The 14,550-nt window shown below is 37.4% G+C and overlaps 1 long non-coding RNA gene across 1 annotated transcript; it reads right to left on the bottom strand.

Annotated features, from left to right (window-relative positions):
• Window positions 1-232: 232 nt before the first annotated feature.
• On the bottom strand, window positions 233-13,226 carry LOC133226981 (uncharacterized). Its single transcript, XR_009729683.1, has 3 exons — window positions 13,143-13,226; window positions 13,019-13,056; window positions 233-758 (listed from the first exon to the last, which is right to left on the bottom strand). It is a non-coding gene; the product is annotated as an uncharacterized LOC133226981 (long non-coding RNA).
• Window positions 13,227-14,550: the final 1,324 nt, after the last annotated feature.

Genomic DNA, 14,550 nt, shown 5'->3' with positions numbered 1-14,550 from the left:
CCCTGGTCTCCTGCTTGGCAGGCAGATTCTGAGCCACTTGTGAAACTTTGGATATAAACACTAATAAGTCTCTATGATCAATATGTGCCATACATATTTTATTTTTTTCAATAATTTAGAATAAAATTCATATGGGTTTTAGATACTAGCATTATACTTAGATAATGAGAGATATAAAGAGATACAGTAATACTTTTGCAATGTAATATTATACAATCATATTTCATCTCTCTTTTCACCAAATCACTTTCTTTTGACTCTTTTTGCAGCAAATCTAAAGAAAACGTTTTATGATATAGATACAGGTATGGGGGAATTTACTTCCAGATATCCTCAGATTTGTCTGACACCATAGTTACATTTTGATACGTGACTAGGCAAGGTGTAAGGGTATCTACAAGAATAGATCTTCAGTGTTAGGGTGGTCTATGTGAGTGTAAAAGAATTTATTCTCCCTGGGGATGGCCCACATTTCAGACCCGTTTTGAAATTTCAGTTTCAAACAAATACTTGTCCTCTTAAACTGAACAATTCTTGAGCCTTATGATACATGACAGCTCTACTGCAAAGGTGAAATCTATTGTGGCCCATTGTTGCTGGCTGAGCAGCATTGAAGTTCAAGCCAGTGGGGCAGTCAGCTGTGGAAACAGTCTTTAGAGAGCACTGAAATATGCCCAGACCACTAAAACACCGGTGCAAGTAGTTGCTGATGAAGAAATGTAGTAATCAGCCTAAGATGGCACTCTTAAAATGTGTCTCTAAGGAAGAGAAAATATTTAATCGCACATACTCCACATTCTAAATCAACTCATTCTAAACTAATCAATTCTAAATCTAAATCAATTAATCAGGTGATGGTCACATAGTCCCTTACCTCAGTGGTTCTCAATTATGAGCAATTTGGCACCCTCAGGGATATTTCCAATGCCTAGAGACATTTTTGGAGTTCAAGACATGGGTTTTGGGGAAAGCTGTTACTATCATCTAGTGGGTAGATTTGGAGACATGTTAAACATTCAGTAATGCACATGATAGACCTCTATAAAAAATTAGCTCCAAATGTTGCTGCTGCTGCTGCTGCTAAGTCACTTCAGTCATGTCCGACTCTGTGCAACCCCATAGATGGTCTCCTAACAGGCTCCTCTGTCCCTGGGATTCTCCAGGCAAGAACACTGGAGTGGGTTGCCATTTCCTTCTCCAATGCATGAAAGTGAAAAATGCAAGTGAAGTCGCTCAGTCATGTCCAAGCGACCTCATGGACTGCAGCCTACCAGGCTCCTCCATCCATGGGATTTTCCAGGCAAGAGTACTGGAGTGGGGTGCCACTGCCTTCTCTGGCCCCAAATGTTAGTAGTATTGATTTGCAGAAACCCTGGCTTAGCATAACAATCACCTTTCTTTATTGAAGTATGTGCATGCGTTCCAAGTCCCTTACGTCCTATCCAACTCTTTTGGACCCTGTGGACTGTAGCCCACCAGACTCCTCTGTCCATGGGATTTTCCAGGCAAGAATACTGGAGTGGGTTGCCATGCCTTCCTCAAGGGGATCTTCCCAACCCAGGGATCAAACCCTCATCTCTTGTCTCTCCTGCATTGGTAGGTGGGTTCTTGACCACTAGCGCCACCTGGGGAAACTTGAGGTACAGTTGACATACAATATTATATTAGTTTCAGGTGTACAACATAATCACTCAACACTTATACCTACTGTGAAATTATCACCACAGTAAATCTAGTAGTCCATCTGTCACCATGTAAAGTTACAATATTATTGACTATATTCCCTATATTGTATATTACATCCCCATGTCTTATTTATTTTATGACTGGAAGTTTGTATCTCTCAATCCCCTTCAACTATTCCATTCATTCCCTACCCTGTTTCCTCTGGCAAACATCAATTTGTTCTCTATATTGATTAGTCTGTTTTTTGTTTTGTTTTGTTTTGTCTTCTTTTTTAGTTTACACATATAAGTGAAATCAAACACTGTCATCCTCTGTCTGACGTATTCAATTTGGTAATACTATAATTAGATACTTTTTGTGTCTAAATTAGTACTTAATTTTAGTTTCTTTTTGTAGAAATGGTTGATGAGCTTTTATTCCCCCCTGTCAATATTCTGGAATAGTTTAAGCAAAAATGAATCCTATCCTATCAGGTCTTTGAAGATCTGATAGAATTTTCTGCCTGGAAAAATTTAAATCTGCATTCTTTCTTACTGCACCATTTGGGAAGCTAGGTGGCTCAGTGGTAAAGAATCTGCCTGCCAAAGCAGGGAATGGTGTGCAGTCCCTAGATCAGGAAGATCCCATGGAGCAGTGATTAACAACCCACTCCAGGGCTTCCCGGCTGGCTCAGATGGTAAAGTATCCTCCTGCAATGCAGGAGGCCTGGATTTGATCCCTGGATTGAGAAGATTCCCAGCAGAAGGGCATGGCAACCCACTCCAGTCTTCTTGCATGGAGAATCCCCATGGACAGAGGAGCCTGCAGTCCATGAGGTCTTAAAGAATCAGACACGACTGAGCATGCATTACATTTTTCATTTTCTCTACAAAATATCGGCCCACTCAGTTTTCTACCTGATATTAAATTCTTTTTAAAATATAGATTGTCTTATTACATTGTCCATTTTATCTAGATAATCACATAATTGATATCATGTTATGAGTGATATTCTTTTATTAATTTAAATATGTAAGAAATGCGTGTATACAAATCTCTGTATGATTCCATCCTGATGTATGTACACATATTTTATTTATGTGAATGGATAATAGTAGGCATATTCTTCTATAAATTTCTAGTTTACATGTCCCAATTTATAATATGCTCCTCAAATCTTTCCCTGTCAATTTATGTAAATTGCCTTCTTTGTATCTTTTGATGATGCATGTTTTACATAGAGTTTAGAGGTTATCTTTATAACTACTTTCATCAGATGCAATATGCTTCTCTTTTGACTTCTTCAGAAGCTGATTGTCTAGATTGTTAATTTTCAGTTTTTCTACTTTATTTTAATATTAGTGACTTTAATGTACCTTCCATGTGATATTTTGAATTATATTTCTTTTCACAAATCCTTATTCTACATGGTTATTAATAATAAGGCTTGCACTATACAGTGGGCAGAGAAAATAATGTGCTATTTTTGCCTTTAATTTCACTTGGGTTCCTAATATTTCTGCCCATCTCTCATTCTTTTCCCCCATCTTTCTTTTCTGTTTAAAAATTTATCTTTGCTTTGTATTAGTACTATTCCTTAGAAAATAAAGTGACATAATTCCACAGAAGGATTGCTGACTCCAAAATCACATTATGCTTCATATCATCACATTTTAAAAGTAACAATTAGAGGTGATGACAGGGTGCTCTACAAAATATGTATTGCCTCACAACGAAGGAGACATACTAGAGAAAAACCTTGACAAAATGCCATTCATATTCCCACAATAACTCCATGCTTGGATTCTTCATGCTAGCCAAAAAAATGTTAACACATAGTCAACACTTAGAATTGACATTTCCATGTTGAATAATTACATTTTAAAGCCAGGATTATTTTGGTTATAAATTATAGAAACTGATTTAAAAAGTATTACAAAAAAGCAGGAATACAAAGATATGGATTTTAACTGCAGAAAGCTTTTCCGAATGTCTACAGTCAGGTACCAGGAAGCCTGGGCAGAAGGAGAAGAGGGCGACAGAGGATGAGATGGTTGGATGGCATCACCGGCTCAGTGGACATGAGTTTAAGCAAACTCTGGGAGATACTGAAGGTCAGGGAAGCCTGGTGTGCTGCAGGCCATGGGTCACAAAGAATCAGATGTGTCTGAGCGAATGAATCACAACAACCAGGAATCCATCAGTAATTGAGGAAACTATTGTTTATCACTCGTGGAAGCTTATCACTTATCTCACTTGTCTGTTTTCCTATATGCTTCACTGTTTTTCTGAAGAATGTTTTTCTTACTTCCCCAAACCAAATAATGATTTTACAGGTCCTGTTTTCAAAAGTGACCAGTATTCTCCCATAAGCCTGTAAAACAAAATACACTGGAGAAGTTAAATAGGGTGAGTTTATTCAAGGCTAGTATATAGGGAAGTGAGACTGACCTCAACTGTGCTGCAACAAAAGGTAGTTTTAAGACTTGTGATGAGCTAACTACTAAGTACTGGGTGGAAAAGTACTAGAGGGTGCCAGTGGGGGTGTTGATCAGTAGGAAGTGTTGAGCAGGATGAGTTACTCCTGAATTTGCAAATGTTTTTCTCTGTCGTTAAGCCCCATTTTTTTTGCTAAATGACACCCACCTAAGTTAGGCTTCTCATCTTGCAAAGTAACTGGGACATAAGGATGCTGTCTTCCTTGATTTCAGATTTCAAGTGAGTGGCTCTCAGGTTCTGGAGAAGAATGTCCCTGGGTTGTAAAGCTGGCAGGAGGCAGGGAGAAGCCTTTTGCACTTTTCAAAGGGGTAGAGAAATAATTTTAAATGAGAAGTTTTCTCAAGCAAGTGCTCTGAGAAAAGGGAGGTGGTCAGTGGCCTATGGTCTGGAAGCAGTGTTGCTAATGTTTGGTCAAGCTGACTGGAGTGTTAAGGCCCTCTGAGTTGATCAGGGTTCAAGATTCTCAAGTGTGTCGAATTGATTGATTCATGAGAGGTTATGTGCGTAACCCAGATCCAGTCAAAATTAGCTATTCAAGTAGTGTAACATGACTTTCAGAGGAGGGCAGTTCTCAGAGTCATGGGTTATAGCTCTGCAGGTCTACAAAGGCAGCCTCTGCAAACATTTGCTGCACTCTTGCCCTGAAATGGTTGTTTATCATTTTGCAATTTTAGCACATTAAAGTTAAATCTCCCAAGAAGCCCATACAATAAGAAATTGTAAGAAGCAAAGATACTAACATGTCTTACTGCTCTGCAACCAGTTAACAGAATATGCATGTTGACAAAATATGGTAAAACTGGGGAAAAAATAAATGCGCAGTTTATGTAAAATCTAATGAATACTTGAGATTCTTCTTTATCTGTATGAGATGGTATTGTATTTCTCTGTGATTGAATCTCTGAGATGTATTGGCCACAGGATGTTAGGTGATGCATGAATGAAAAAATTGATCAGCTGTACCTGCAATAATTATATTAGTGTGTTGAACTAAGAATGGTGTATACACAGATAAGAAGACTTAAACTTCCGAACGGTGACTTTGAAACACTGTGGGAGAAAAAAATAAGAGATGCCAAGAGTCAGGTGGGAGTAAAATGGAGGGCTAGTCAAGCTGACTGGGGTGAGAAGAGAAGGGCCATTCTCTGAAGGCTGCAACCATGAACCAAGTATAAGAGCAAGTGGAAGAGCACTGCACACGGAGGGCCCGGAGTGAACAGAGACAACACAGAGCGGAGAATTACAGAGCTTATTGTGCAACAGCAGGTCAAATTCCAAGTCAGGAATGGATGAGACTAGAGAAGTGGGCCAGATTACAGAAGGTTCATATGTGTCTTATTAAAACTTTGAAGTTTTACATGCATATCTTTCCAGGTAATGTCCATCAGAGAAAACGGACTTTAGTTCTTGCAGGTGTTCCAGGTGTTGTTTCCATAATGGCATTATGTTAAAAGTAATTAAAAGTAATAAAAGTAATAAAATTCATGCAGCGCCGGGAAAAGGGAAGAGGCAGCTTGCTTGTGTCAACCCGTCTCCTGCTTCGGAACCCCGTCCAGCTGCACCAAGGGCAGTGGTTAGCAGCTGGTACAGCAGTGTGCTGTAGTGTGGTGTTGTTGCCGATTTAAGGCTTTGAAATGCCACTGCTTAGAGGAGTGGTCCCCAACATTTTTGGTATCAAGGACCAGTTTCCTGGAAGACAGTTCTTTCACAGATGGGGTATGGGGGCGGTTTCAGGATGATTCAAGTGCATGACATTCACTGTGTACTTTATTTCTATTATTATTACATCAGTTCCACCTCAGATCATCAGACATTGGATGCTGGAGGTTGGGGACCCCTGACTTGGAGTACTGAGGATTACAAGCCTGAAAGTAAGGAGAGAAATCTGGGGCGATGTGATGGCTTATAAGAGCTCACACTAGAAATTAGAAAGTATGACTAAGAAAAAGTAGTAAATGTGCAGAAGATGCCTGGACACCTTTAAGACATATTTAAGAGTTAACCTTTACAGAGCCTAGTGATTGATGGTGGTGCAGAATGAAAGATAGGATGTAGTCTGGGATGACTAGCAATGCCAGCTTTATGTTTACATACCAGAGTTATAGTTTTTTCACAGTGGAAATGAACAAGGCAATTCAAAGTGTAGTGGTAAAGTGTCAGCAGAAAATGAGTAGGCAGTGAAAAAAAAGAAATCGTAGGTTGGGGGATAATGTGAAGACTTAAAATCAAGGCATATTTAGAAGACAACAATTCCAAAACGTAAAGTGGATTCTGGGTGGTTCAGTGCTAAAGAACAGGCCTGCCAAGGCAAGAGATACAGTAGACACTGGCTTGATCCCTGGGTCAGGAAGATCCCCTGGAGGAGAGCATGGCAACCCACTCCAATATTCTTGAGGGCTTGCCCTGGTGGCTCTGATGGTAAAGAATCTGCCTGCAATGCAGAAGACCCGGGTTCACTTCCTGGATCAGGAAGATCCCCTGGAGAAGAGAATGGCAGGCCACTCAAGTATTCTAGGCTGAATAATCCCATGGATGGAGGATCCTGGCAGTCTACCATCCATAGGGTCACAGACAGCTGGACACGACTGAATAACTGAGCCCATACACACAAAGTGGATGAATATAAGGTTTGAAAGGTAGATTTAGCCGTTAGTTGAAAGTTAAGAAAGTTCTGCTATAGAAGGAGTCAAATGAGGCTGATGGTACTTTCTTCTCATGAAGAGGAAATAAAATTAACTTTGCTGCATTGCTGGTCTGAATAAGCTCCTAGGATCCTTAGATAATTTGAAAGAAATCCAGAGGTTCAAAGTATAAAATTCTGCCTCTCTCTCACTCTGTCTTTCCCCAGCTTTCCTATGTGTTGACATGTCAGGTAAACTTCTCGTCACATAGTGGCAACACAACATTTTACCCATGGCTCCTTCATAACTCCCATTTTAGAGAGAAAGATTTTTCCTCTCTTTATAAAGCTACTCTGAAAATTAGCATGCAAATGATGTAACAAATTGATCCTCAATTTCTGTATTTTTCTACTCTCATGTGCCCAAAGCAAACAATTCATGTACCAATATAGTTCTGCAGACCACATTTTGAATTCCTCTAGGTTGGTGATCTTCCAACATTTCAAAAACCATCAAACCCAAACCTGAGCTTCTCTAAATATAGTGGAAATGGTGTCTGAATAGCCTTATATCTTGTCTTAAAGAGAGTAAGGAAGAGTCCTGGTTGTATAGCCTCACTGGATGGGACAGTTGTAGATCCTCAAGAAATATTTTACCAAAAAAAAAAAAAATGTTTGGGCAACAACAGCAAGTACCTTTACAATAAATGTAAAAGAAAATAATAAATGTAAAGAAAATACCCATTGGCCTTGCCCTTTTGGGGTGGATGTGTTAGAATATGACTCAGAAACAGATATCTAAGTGTCTAACAGTCCTGTAGGTCTAAGACCTTAGGACAAGTTCATGCTTTTGCCCTTTTTACCATGAAAATGCCTTCACATAATTTTTAATTCCACCTGTAACTACGTGGGCTTCCCCAGGGGCTCAGTGGTAAATACATAAAAGGAAAAGAAGGGAAAAACATCTAAATAGGAAGACCAAATACAGAATCTCACAAAATCACATAGGTGGGTCCAAACCATAGTCCTACTGGGACATGATCATTCCTTTCAGGGTAGATGGTGCAAAACTTGTCTTTGTATGAAGAATCTCCTCAGTATGAGTTGATAATGCTAGAAAGCAAATACTGTTCTCCATGGCATGACAGCTTTTTATAATCTATGATGAATAATATATGACAGATTAAAGTATGTGTACACATGCGAAAGGCTTCCCAGGTGGCTCAGTGGTAAAAACAAACAAAAAAAAACAAAAAAATTGCCAGCCAAACAGGAGATGCAGGAGGCAAGGGTTCAATAGCTGGGTCAGGAAGATCCCCTGGAGAAGGAAATGACAACCCACCCCAGGATTCTTGCCTGGGAAATACCATGAACAGAGGAGTCTGGAAGGCTGCTGTCCATGAGGTCACAAAGAGTCAGACATGACTTAGCGACTAAGCAACAGCAACAACTGACTATTAATACACACACAGATCATAAAAGGATATTTGCCATTGAGGGTAGATGGAGCATATACTATTTTATAATATTTTAAACTATTTTCTGGACTCTTCAATCTTAAAAAATGAATAAAACCAGGCACACTTTACAAGATGAAATATTCATGTCAGTAGCCTTCTGATGTAACCTTGTGCTTATTTCACTAAGTGGAGATAAATGTCAGTAGAAATGACCTACAAACAATAGTAGTGAATATTTGTCTCATTTAGCTCACTACCTCACTGATGAGATATCTTTCTCATAAGATCGTAAGCAAGCATTTGAAGGAAGGACATTTTTCCTTTGTTTTCAATTGTCCTCAGCACCTAACTTCGTGTCTGTCACATATACAATGCAGATGGAATGAATAAATGAGAACAACTATCTTAATGAAAAAGTACTGCAACTTTCCTTTCTCCTTATTGAACCAGACAAGATTTTTTTTCTTTTAAAAAATAAAATAAAAAAAAAATGTACCAATGAATAAGAAAAACCTGTCTTCAGAAGCAAATTTATTTCCAAATATTTATATGTTTAATTTTCAACTGGACATATAAAGCCTGAACTTCTTTTTCACCTTTGCTCTTATAAATATAAGCTTTATGAAGTCTAAGGGGCAGGACAGCTGCCAATCATAGGATAAATGCTTAAAGCTTCTTTTATTATTTTTCAGCTGGTGCCCTTTGCTGAAGGATATCTCCTGTTTTCCTCAGTGGCAGAATCAGAATAAAAACATTTCACTTTATGGAAGCAATTAGACACACATCTGTTCCAGACCTTCCATATTAAATGCCTACCCACACAAACCCTGTGAGTTTCAGAATATCTGTTTGCAACAAGGGAGGTTTTAAGTCACATTGATGTATGAGGCCATGTTGTGAGACATAGCCTTCTTTCACTTTGGTTCAGTAAAAATGCAGCCTTTCATTCCTTGAGTAGTTAAAATGTATTTCTGTTGTGACCAACCTAAGAAGGATTATGATAATCCATTTGGCTTTTCATATCTGTTTAACTTGTGGATAAAAGATGTGTTTTCACCACTGTATCCCTAGTATTAGCTTGGTGAGTATTCAGTAAATCATTGTAGAATGCCTAAATGAACATATGCATCTGAGCATAGGAAGAAAACTAAATCGTTGAGATTTTTACACCCAGATGTTATCTTTGAACATACCGACTTTATCTGAGGATGGAACCTGATTTTATTTATGTACTAATAATTCAAATTATAAATCAATATGATAAAGTTAAGTATTTTTAAACAACATACACATGCCCATAAACGTTAAGTCACACAAGTATAAATTGTCTATGAGCTATTCATTCACAAGTTGATTGGGCTTCAGGAAATAAGATTCTAGGTGAGATATCATAAAATATTTAATACAATATAAAAATGGTAAAAGTACAAATGCATATACCAATAAAAAAATTTAATGCACAACTAAGATCATTATAAATCCCTATATATTTAGTGCAATTTTGTCTTTGTTGCTAGATTCTTGCCCCTCTTTTTTTCTGTCTCTGTATCACCCTAGTTGTGGAATTTATATTAATGATTGAGTTTTATTTTTTACTTCCATATTCAGAATATTTTGGAGATTAGTCTCTTGTCCCATTTATTTGCAAATATTTTCTCCCATTATGAGGGTTTTTTTTGTTTTGTTTATGGTTTCCTTTGCTATGCAAAACTTTCAAGTTTAATTAGGTCCCATTTGTTTATTTTTGTGTTTATTTTCATTATTCTAGGAAGTGGATCAAAAAAGATTGCTGGGATTTATGTCAGAGAGTGTTCCGCCAATGTTTTTCTCTAGGAGTTTTATAGTATCTGGACCTACATTTAGATCTTTAGCCCATTGTTTTATTTAGTTTTGTGCATAGCATTAGAAGAGTGTTCTAATTTCATTCTTTTATAAGTAGCTGTATATTCAATAATTTTATTTTATTTTAGAACCTTAATTTATTATGTAATGACCATCAGTCTCTTGGTACTTTGCAACTTATGCTCTTTTTGAAATCAAGAGATGTCTCATTCTCTCTTTTTGTGAAATTTAATGCACTCTTTGTTTTCTAATATGCCCTTTAGTTAATCTTGTTATTTAAAGGCAGCTAGATTGGAGAACATTTGGGAATGTGCTTGTTAATCTTGATAAAGTTTATATTAAGTGAGTATGGGCTTCAGTAAAGTTTTTAAGCCGTACAGTTATAAGCATGGCATCAGTCTCTTGACAGAAATGATAACTAAAAATCTATTAGATAGATTTTGAGATATGAGATATTTGTGTTCTTGAGATATGAGGAGGTCTTCTAGTAATTGAAAGTGGCCCCTGGATTCTTCAGATGTCACACAACATCATATTTGTGACTATTTTAAAAGGCACTGTTTTCAGTCTCTGAAAATCTTGCTTAATTTGTTAACATCTGAACATTACTGCCTGGAGTGGAGAACAATTAGATTCATTAATTTGTTTCCCTTCTCACTTGATTTAATACCTCCTCAATAATAGAGCTCACTAGCAATTGTAGTCTTGACTTCAATACTTATTAGCAAATCATACTTTAAACTGAATATTAAATTATCATCAACAGTTGTGGATAAAGAGAACATTTCAAATCTGGAAAAGGAACTTAAAACCTTTTTGGCATATGCTTTCAGAGGCATAGGATTTTATATAACCAAAATTGTTTAGAAGATAAAAAACTTTGTGGCATAATTTTCTCACACTGTATTTTTTCTAGGTTAAAAGTAGTTTGTATAATGAGGAAAGGTGTGTTCTTGAGTATAAATTATTAAATAATTCTTTCATTCCCAAAGAGAGGGATTTTTCATATAGTTGATGGGTATTGATGAGCACTGAACCTTCTAACAAATTAAATGTGTCCCTAAAGAGTCTTGATTGAAAGAGTTTCAGTTTATTTTAGTGAAATTCTAGTTTTTAAATTAAAATCCCACTGTAAATAATTAAAATTTTGGATTAGCAAACATATTCAATATCCCAAAAGATATCAAGAGATACGCATGCTGAGTTTTGGCTCAGAGGTCGGGGGAATAACAAAAGAAAAGCCACTTTTATTTTGAACATACCTATCTACACAATACACATTTGAAAGCCAGAGAGCAAAGATCATAACTGAGCATCCAAGTAAGGTAGGTGTTGTGCTAGGAGACCTTTCTTGTTTTCATATGAAAACCCAGAGAGCTGCACCTTTTGGGGAACTGGTAAGTCAGCTTTTGAATTGTTTTCCATATTCCAACCTCAATCATGTGAAACTTCTATAAATGCCACTGTGACTTCATACAAAATAGAGTGGAAAAGGGAAAAAAAATGAAAGAAAGTCTTCCTCAGACTGCCTTCACATGGATTGGTTACATAGTTATACATGAAGTAGGTTGGGCCAGTGACTGTCAAATATTTAACTTCATTTGAGTTTATTCCAACTACTGAAATATAATTTTTCAAGCAAAGACTAATGCTGAATATCCATAGTCACATTGCACCCAAAAAATCAAATTAAACATGAACTTGAAGCAATAATAAAAAGAAGATAATTCCATTTGACCCATATAGACTAAAACATTGGATCTTTTAGCAAATTGTCCTCCTTTTTACTAATAGATGATAAACTTCAACATTATCTGATAAGACAATGAAATTAGAAAGATTACATTGGTAAAACTAAACCATAACCCCAAACAGAACTTCCAGATATGAATACAATGACTGAAAAATTCGGAACAGCACTCCAGCACCATCTAAAATAGAACCGCTCACCATATATCCATCCCTCCCAGGCTTCACAGGTGGTGCTAGTGGTAAAGAACTTGCCGGCAATTGCAGGAGACATAAGAGATATGAGCTCAGTCCCCGGGTCAGGAAGAACCCTGGAGGAGGGCATAGCAGCCCACTCCAGTATTTTTGCCTGGAGAATCCCTATGGACAGAGGAGCCTGAAGGGCCACAGTCCATAGGATCACAAAGAGTCAGACACGACTGAAGTGATTTAGCACACAAGCATGCACTGATCTCAACTAAAAATTTAGGGCAGTTTTCAGAAGCAACTACTGAGGACTCCAAGGAGTAAAGAACGGTAAGATGAAAATCAAAGTTTGAAGAATGAATGTTAGTGTGGATAAAGGGAATATCTCAAAGATGTTTCATCTTTGCTTTTTTCTCCTTTATTTTTTGATTTTGACCCTAAATTGGTCCACATAACTATAAATCAAGCACAGTTCAGTTCAGTTCAGTTATTCAGTCGTGTCTGACTTTTTGTGACCCATGGACCGCAACATACCAGGCCTCCTTGTCGATCACCAAATCCCAGAGCCTGCTCAAACTCACGTCCATCGAGTCGGTGATGCCATTCAACCATCTCATCCTCTATCGTCCCCTTCTTCTCCTGCCTTCAGTCCTTCCTAGCATTAGGGTTGTTTCAAATGAGTCAGCTCTTCACATCAAGTGGTCACAGTATTGGAGTTTCAGCTTCAACATCAGTCCTTCCAATGTACACTCAGGACTGATCTCCTTTAGGATGGACTGGTTGGACCTCCTTACAGTCCAAGGGACTCTCAAGAGGCTTCTCCAACAACAAAGTTCAAAGCATCAGTTCTTCCATGTTCAGCTTTCTTTATAGTCCAAATCTCACATCCAAATCAAGCACAGACAACAACAAATCTAAGAAGACTTTTTTTTTTTTTCTGATTAGAGGGCTAATAAAAGAGCCTCTATGAACTAGACAATCTGAGTGGAATTCTTACTTTATTTTTCATTTTTTTCTTTTCAAAGTGGAGAATATCTAAAAGTAAAACAAATCAAACAAAATTATTTAACTCATAAACCATGAAAATATGTCTCAGATACCTGCAGGGGATGAGGAAATACCTAATTGAAGAGAGCTGGAGAAGAGAATTCTCTAACACAGTGTATGATATGACTCAGTCCCAGGTTTGAAGAGGTGCTATGCACATGTGAAGTAAAACATAAGAAACATCACAAAGGTTATGGGAAGAGAACTACACCATGAAGCATAACCCATGTCACAGACTAAACCTGGAATGGCATATGCGTAGAGTGAACCCAAATAACCTAGCAACAGCTTTGAAAAATGAACACTGGGATCACTCATAGGGAATGATGATCCAGATATTTGAACTGTCAGATACTTTAAAAGAAGATATTATAATTATGCCTTATGAGGTTAAGTTGAACACTCGAAATAAATGAAAAGATAAAAGCTGAAAGACATTATGGAACGAATAGATATTATACGAGAACAAAATATAAATTTTATAACTGAAACCACAGTATCTGAAACATAATATAACTAGGGAGCTCAAAATCAGAATGAAAATGACAGTGAAAGAAAGGTAAATAAATAAACATTATCCAATTTAGTAAGGAAGCATCACTATGAACAAAGCTAGTGGAGGTGATGGAATTCCAGTTGAGCTATTTCAAATCCTAATAAATGATGCTGTGAAAGTGCTGCACTCAATATACCAGCAAATTTGGAAAACTTAGCAGTGGCCAGGACTGGAAAAGGTCAGTTTTCATTCCAATCCCAAAGAAAGGTAATGCCAAAGAATATTCAAACTTTCACACAAATGCACTCATCTCACATGCTAGCAAAGTAATGCTCAAATGCTCCAAGCTTAGGCTTCAACAGTATGTGAACCGTGAACTTTCAGATGTTCAAGCTGGATTTAGAAAAGGCAAAGGAACAAGAGATCAAATTGCCACCATGTGTTGGATCATCAAAAATGCGAGAAATTTCCAGAAAAACATCTACTTCTGCCTTTTGACTACGTCAAAGCCTTTGACTTTCCAGTCTGATCACAACATACTGGAATTACCAGATCACTGTATCTGCGTCCTGAGAAACGTGTATGCAGGTCAAAAAGCAACAATTAGAACTGGACATGGAGCAATAGAGAGATTCCTAATTGGGAAAGGAGTACATCAAGGCTGTATATTGTCACCCTGCTTATTTAACTTGTAGGCAGAGTACATCATGCAAAATGAGGGGCTGGATGAAGCACAAGCTGGAATCAAAATTGCCAGGAGAAATATTAATAACCTCAAATACGGAGATGACACCACCCTTATCACAGAAAGTGAAGATGAACTAAAGAACCGCTTGACAAAGTTAAAAATGAGAGTGAAAAAGTTGGCTTAAAGATCAACATTCAGAAAACTAAGATCATGGCATGTGATCCCATCACTTCATGGCAAATAGATGGAGAAACAATGGGAACAGTGAAAGGCTTTATTTATTTATTTTGGCTCCAAA

Source organism: Bos javanicus, chromosome 15 (genome assembly GCF_032452875.1).
Source record: "Bos javanicus breed banteng chromosome 15, ARS-OSU_banteng_1.0, whole genome shotgun sequence".
NCBI lineage: Eukaryota > Metazoa > Chordata > Mammalia > Artiodactyla > Bovidae > Bos > Bos javanicus.
Note: the sequence above shows the minus strand (reverse complement) of the source record. Positions and strands in the feature narration are given on the sequence as shown.